This window comes from Mirounga angustirostris, unplaced genomic scaffold, assembly GCF_029215605.1.
Source record: "Mirounga angustirostris isolate CCGP_5_RB_7025 unplaced genomic scaffold, mMirAng1.0.hap1 SCAF_8, whole genome shotgun sequence".
NCBI lineage: Eukaryota > Metazoa > Chordata > Mammalia > Carnivora > Phocidae > Mirounga > Mirounga angustirostris.
In genome coordinates this window covers 85,488,904-85,496,484 of record NW_026991716.1, presented here as the reverse complement: position 1 = coordinate 85,496,484, position 7,581 = coordinate 85,488,904, and the positions used below count along the sequence as shown (strand labels likewise).

The window sequence follows — 7,581 nt, the reverse complement described above, 5'->3', positions numbered from 1 at the left end:
GAACGGCAGAGCTGGGGTCTAAGAGCTGGCTTTGACCCTGCCGTGCGCCGCTGGCCCCACACCATTCTAGTGGGTGTGTGGCTGGACCGCACAACCTCTTGAGGAAGGGGCTGTGAGGATGGAGGGTGCTTGTGTTGAAGCAGAAATGACTTGACCTAATTAACTTCTGCCGAATCATTCTCAGCCAACTGGGTGGGCTTTGCCTTCTTCTAGAACACACACAGACCCTGCCACCAGGTCTTGTTCCATGTTCAGACAGACCCTGGCTCTCTGTTGGGGGCTGTCTGAGATGCGGGGTATCCCTGGTTCCTGCACTTCACTTCTGGTGGTCATGGCCACTGGCCCCACACGCTTTATTCACCTTGACTCCTTAGAGAGGGAATTCCTGGGGGGATGACTGAAAAAGGAGAAAACACCCCTAAGTGGCAGGGTTCTTAGGAGATGAATTCAGACTGGCTGCCTACCACCTGCTGCCCAGAGGAGCTCACCACGCACACTGCTGGCCACCTTCTATAAACAGATGCTGCACACTTCCCCATCTCTAAGCCCAGACCCGCATGTACATATGCCTGTGGGGTGCTGCCTGTGGATGTCTCCACCTGTCCAGATGTGAGCTGATAATCCCCTTTCCCCCCGTGTTTCTGAGCCTCTCAGTAGCTAAGCAAGACCCCTGGAGTCACCCAGTCCTGTGGATTCTGCTTCCTGCAGCCAGTTTGAATTCATCTCCTCCTCAGCTCAGCCTCACCTTCTGGGGCTGCTGTCTTCTCTCCAGGCTCCTTCCTTCTGGTCTGCCTCCCTCAAACCCATTCTCCGCCTTGCTGCCAAGCTATTCCCGAATTTGCATGTCATCCTTGCGCAGGGGCCATGCTAATCTTCTCTGTATAGTTCCAGTTTTAGTGTTTGTGCTGCCGAAGTGAGCACTGCCAAGCTACTCAAAAAGGGAAAGTGTCCACGTGGCTTCTGTAGCGTTCAGGATAAAGTACAGGCACGGAAGTCTTTCTGTGCCCTGGAACCTGCCTCCCTCACTTGCCATATTTCCCACTGCTGCCCTTTCCATCCTCACACACCAAACCCCAGAGCTACCAAACTATGAATTTGCCACTTTGTTTCACCTGTCATTCCACCACTGAAGGGATGATGCTGTTGTAAAACAAATTTTATTGGCGTTTTTTTTTCTCTTCTATTCACATAGATAACAAATGGTTGACTGTAGTTGATTTTTTTCTGTTTTCTCAGCTGAATGCCTTCTTTTCACCAGACTTCCCCCAAGGAGAGACAGCCAAAGAGAAAGGTGTTCTCTTTCATTTCTTTAATCAGACACCGACTCTACGCTCACTGGCAGGTAAGACATAAAACTCCGGTAAAAGATAGATGCTGATAAATACCACAAGAGAGGGACAAATAAGATGGCTTAGACCCCATGGTGGGGGGAATTCTTCCGGCGCAAGAATGCAAGAGAGGGAGCCATCCTTGCCTCTCTCTACTGTTCTCCTGCTTTTGCTATACTGACGGTAACTTACTTTTCCAACTCGTCACACTTCCAGATGTGCCCTCTTTCTGGCACAGAAAACAGGAAATGTGTTTTTCTTTGGTTAAAAGGACTTTCAGAAGATTGGATGTTTAAGAATGGTGGTCCAGAGACCACGTGATCTGAGCTGTGATAAGTGTAAGGTACTGCTGGAGCCTCATCTTTCTGAGATGACCCCCACTGTCAAGGACCCCATCTCCACTGTCAGCATCTTAGACAGGTAAATACCATTAGACTGAAGGGATACAGGAGGCAAAAAGCTGTCTTTAAAGGGCGAAAATGGACATGGAACACATTTGTGGTGGGGAAGGACAAGACTTTCCAGCAGCTGCTTGATGGCAGGTGGTGTGGGCTGATTGGGTGCATGTACCTTATGTCTTAACATCCGCTTTTTTCCTTAAAAGCAGCTTCTACAAGTCACTGTGTTGCAGCTTTTCCTAGGAGTGCGTATTAGCTTCGGGAGACTCTTAGACAGGATGGAACACTCTGGGAACGCCACCTACAAACATGTGTAGTTGCACCCTCATCAAGCATTTGCTTCACTCGTTGTGGGGTATTTATTCCCCAGGCAGGGCTCGCTCACTGGCTGTAGGATGTCTGATTTCTGCTGTTGGATAACTTCAAGGGTTTAGGGTTCCGAAAGGAACCGCATAATCCCCTTCTCCAACAGCATAGTTCATGTAGTAAATGCTCAATAAGGATTGCTTACAGGAATGGACATATTCTCTGGTAAAAGACAGATCAAATTGCAAAGAAATCTCCAAAGTTTGAAGTTTGACATGATATACTGGGCAGAGGCAGCCAGTAAATTACTCATAGAACAAACCACAGGTGACTGAAATATGGGGTAGTAATTTTTGTAGGCTCAAGTGGTTTTATGCAGTCCTCAGGATCTCTCGATGGAGTTATAGCCCCGTAATTCAAATAGCTCCCATTTCCTTGACACACACAGACCATGGATCTGAATCCCACATCCTGCCCATGGTTGGCACTGCGTTTTTCTCCACCCCTGCTGTCTTATGCTGCCCCACAAATCCTTGTGTTGGAGCCTCTAGTATGAGGTACATTCACCATTTCTTGGTTTTATACTGTTTCTATGTATTACAGCGTATTTAACATATGAATGAGACTACATCCATTAAAATTGTGTATGGCTTTCTTTGGGAGCCTTGGAAGTTTATTCCTTTTAGCTATCAGTTTTTGCATCCTATAGAAAGCAGAGTGATGTTAGTGATACTTTCTCAGCTTGAGTGTTGGCATGTATGGATTTAGCCCAATCTCTGCACACAAAAGTGGAGAAATCCCTGGTAGGTAGGAGATAAGACTTCTTTTTTTACTTTTTCCTCCTCCTACTTCAACTCTTCCCTGATATGAGGAATTTGAGCTCATGCTATTGTTGTTAGCTCTCTTTCCTATACAGTCTTATATATGCAACTGGTACTTTAATATTTATATATATATAATATATATTATATAATTTATACATATGAATATATATAATATATTTTATATTTTATATTATATAAATTATATAATATATATAATATATATTATATATATATTAATGATTTATTTATTTGAGAGAGAGAAAGAGAGAGCACAAGCAGGGAGCAGGGAGAGGGAGAAGAAGACCCCCCACTGAGGAGGAAGCCTGATACGGGGTTTGATCCCAGGATGCTGGGATCATGACCTGACTCGAAGACAGACACTTAACTGACTGAGCCACCCAAGCACCCCGCAACCAGTACTTTAAAAGCTGACATGTCACATATGATTATAAACAACTTATTATTATTGGTTTTTAAATTGCCCCGTCAAAGTCAGTCTCTGTAGGGCTAGTTTTCCCCCTAATATTGGATGAAATTTTAGTCAAGCCTCATTGTTTATCTACTTACTTTTGGGTAGTGAAAAGTTGGGGATCTCTTTAGTCTCTCAAAACAGGTACAGTTCTGTTATGAATATGTGCAGTCATGTAATAATCAAAATTCTGAATTGCATTTAACAGGGAAGCTGCTCCCTTGCTTTGCTTGAGTCTCCATCAGAAGGGCATGGGACCTTTATTTTATGTCTTCTGTCAACCCCTACCTCCTTACCCCTTCCGCACTTCATACATGCATTGGCTAGCTGTGACTTCTGACCATTCTGGGGTTAGAGCAGAGGAAAGCATGTCTAACTTGACTGCCACCAAAATGGTTGTAGATATTTATAGATTTTTTTTAAAGATTTTATTTATTTATTTGAGAGAGAGAGAATGAGAGACAGAGAGCATGAGAAGGAGGAGGGTCAGAGGGAGAAGCAGGCTCCCCGCTGAGCAGGGAGCCCGATGCGGGACTCGATTCCGGGACTCCAGGATCATGACCTGAGCCAAAGGCAGTCGTTTAACCAACTGAGCCACCCAGGCGCCCGATATTTATAGATTTTAAAAAAGATTTTATTTATTTCTTTATTTGAGAGAGAGTGTGTGTGTGTGTGAGAGAGAGAGAGAGCACAAGCAGGGGGAGTAGCAGAGGGAGAAAGAGAAGCAGGCCCCCCCCGGGGGCTTGATCCCAGGACTCTGGGATCATGACCTGAGCCAAAGGCAGACACTTAACTGACTGAACCACCCAGGTGCCCCTATATGTAGATGTTTAAAGATGACTCTGGGGGGGGGGGCACTTTCACAGAACCTTTGGAGACCTCCCTAGTACTAGGGATCTTTCATCTGGCAGTTCCCATGACACAGGCAAATGCATCTCCCTGGCTGATCCTTTATGACTCTGCCATTTCCCCTTGGTTGGAATTCTACCACCTTTCCCTCTTGGGCAAAGTGCCTTTAAGATGGTGCCATGATCTCTGTCTCTTTTAATGCTAAAATATAGACCTTGCCACTAAAATGTTGAGCTCTCTACCAAACCCTGTTCACTAAGCTTGAGGTGATTGGAAACTACCCTCACCCTTCCCCCACCTCTGCTAGACCTGCTTCAGTGGTTAGAGACCCTGCTGCAGAGTGGGATTCATTCGTTGGAGCCTATTGTCCGGGGGACTCAGTAGAAGGTGAGAGTACACTCCCAGTTTTACGTCCTGTAAAATGTAGCATATGCACGTGAAAGAGAACCAAATAATTTTTATGTGGGTTTGATAGTCATAAGTCTCTGGAGAGCCACTGATGTCCTCACCTAAATGGGCAGGACTTTGGTGTCTTTTCTCAGGCTGGATGTGGGAGTCTCTTTCCACAGTGGTTCTGCTCCAAGCAACTGCACCTTTCCTGTTCCTTCGCATGGGCTTCTATTTCTTCCTTTATCATTGCAAAATAAGAGAATGAAATATTCTGTTAGTCCAGTGAACTGGTTGATCTTGCCCTCAGATCTTGAGGTACTCTGAAGCTATCCCCTTGGCATGTAGGAGTATTTCCAAATATCCTTTTCTTTTAGTAACCTAGAATGCAACTAACATCCACATATAAAAATCAATCATATAATCAATCAGTCAATGGATAATCATGGCTCACCTTGTGCTCTCTTCTGTGCTAGTGATTTGGAGGGGCTAAATAAGGTCATTTTTTTATATGGGAATATAAACTATGTAGATGTGAAAAGCTATCTGGCAAGTGGGTAAGGTGACTGTCAGGGGGCCTGGCTTGGAGATTGACTAGTAGGAGGCCTTGGCTTTATGGAAAGCTGGTGGAATTTGATGGGACAGGTTAGTGGTTTTGTTTTGTTTTGCTTTTGTTTTTGTTCTTCTTAGAGGGAGAGAGAGAATCTTAAGCAAGCTCCACGCCCAGCACGGAGCCTGACATGGGACTCGATCTCATGACTCTGAGATCGTGACCTGAGCCGAAATCAAGAGTCAGATGCTTAACCGACGGAGCCACCCAGTTGCCCAGGGAAAGATTAGTTATTAAAATTTCTCATCTAAAGCCAAAAATGAAGGGTAAATTGTTCATAAAGGTTTATTCCTGAATTGTGATTCAGGGAAGTTATAATGATTTATGTTTTAATTCTGCCTATGTATAAGATTTGGGTTAATCTAAGACTTATAAAAATAGTAGAAATCTATGCTTTGAAAGTTTGGCTACTCTGTGGGTGCTATAGTTGTGCCCCCCGACTGCTTGAATACAGTGGAGGGGTCCTGTTGTAAGTGGCAAATGAGTTTGTAACTAGGTCTGTGCAAGACACTAGAAGAGCATGGCAGAGGCCAAAAGGAGGAGTTTGGACTTGTGTGGGATGCACTGAGGACTTTCAAGTGGATGATAAAGATCAAGATGATAAAGAAAGATGAATCCTGCAGCAGTGGGCAGAGCAGAAGGGAAGAGCAGAGTGTCTTCTAAATTTGTTCCTTCCTTTCTATTCACATTGTTGCTCTTACCTTGGATCCTTATTGCTTCTTGTCAGAACTTCTTGCTTTGATGATTCCTCACCCTCTACAGAGTAGTCTCAACTCTTTAACCTACTTGCCAAGGGCTTCTGATACCTGGTTCCTAAATTCTTATCTTCCCGCTCACCTCTGTGAAGCTTGTTTATATGAACTCTGTTCTCCAACCAGAAAGTTGAGTTATCCAAAATGGTGTCTACCTTCATGTCTTAGTTCATAGAGTTTCCATCCTGATGGTTTATCCATTCCGATTCCATGCATTATGGGCATATCAAATTCATCCTTCTTCAGGAAATCTTCCTGCTCTGAGAAATGGTCCCTTCTTAATTTCTGAAGTACTCATCTGTTCATTGAGCACCTAGCATATGCCTACATGCTTTCCTATTCATCTCTTGTTGTATATCACATCCCACATTCTAGATTATAAACTTCCAGAAATAACACCCGAGTTTCTAAATTTTTAAAAATTTCCTCTGAGGCTTTAGTATATGTATGTTGTCCAACGCAAAGACAATGGAAGTAGAAGGAATGAGACAGATGCATGAATGATTTTGGAGGAAGAATTCACAGAACTTCGTGATTACTGACTTATCGAGATGCTTCTTGGGGACTTAATTTTTATTTGTATGCTGTTTAAACTCTTGAGATAATGGGTTCCATATACATCCATACTCCTGTGCAAAGAAATTCTTCCTTTTATTTGTCCTAAATTGCCCTTTATACTGATGATCCTATTTAAAGCATAAGGTCTATATGCCTTTTAAAGGTTAGGGCACTGTTTAGCCAGACGCCCAAATATTTATATACTGAGACCTACACGAGTGTTGTCTGATTAATACCTGTCTTCTTGGGAAAGCTGTGAATAATGTCAACATGAACTACATTATTCCTGCTAAAAATTCATCCATTTAGTTTAACTTGCATGTAATGACACCTGAAAGTCAGGAGCTGTTTGCTGAGCGCTATTGCAATCCTGTTGTAGCTCATTCATAACGAATGGCAATGAAGTACCTTCAGCATACCAAATGGGAGCATCAGCATAAATGGGAAATTTAGGGGCTCCTGGAAACCTTTAATAAGTGATGAATATAAAAGGAAAATGCAATGGGTCTCAGAGAAATCCTTGTTTGGAAAAAAAAAAGACACCTTCAGTAATAAAACTGAATTGGAAGTTATAACTATGGTATTAACCACATGCTCTATGTTAATGCCAGCTGAAATTTATCAAAATAGCTGAACAATAAAGAAGGTGGAGATGGAGATATTAAATAGGCCTAGGAGGGGCTGGGGAAGGGCAGAACCCCTCCATTTTCTTTCCATCTTTCTCTTTCCTCCTTTTGATTCCTTCTCTTTTCTCCAGTTACAACATCAGCCTCTCTTTCCTCTAAAGGCCGCCTCCTTTCTCTCTCCCTCCTCTTTCCTACTCTGTGAGCCTACCCTTCCTCCTCCGCCATTCTGTTCCCTCTCTGTTGTGAGTCATAGCGTTTTGCAATTTGAGGGACCTTGAGACCATCTAATTTAGTTTCCTTCTTCTTATAGATGAGGCTGAAAAGCCCAAGAGGAATTAATGTACTTGCTCAAATCACCCAGACAGTGAGTGAGAGGATCTGCCCAGGAAGTACCACATCTTCGTCTTGAAAGGGACTGGGATGTCCTCTGTGCCACTCATCCATCCAACGCGGAAGCACTTTCTAAAATACCCG

General features: G+C 43.6%; 1 non-coding gene across 1 annotated transcript; it reads right to left on the bottom strand.

Annotated features, from left to right (window-relative positions):
- Positions 1-814: 814 nt before the first annotated feature.
- Positions 815-921, bottom strand: LOC123838026 (U6 spliceosomal RNA). The gene has a single exon (XR_006789368.1). It is a non-coding gene; the product is annotated as a U6 spliceosomal RNA (small nuclear RNA).
- Between the last annotated feature and the right edge of the window lie 6,660 nt (positions 922-7,581).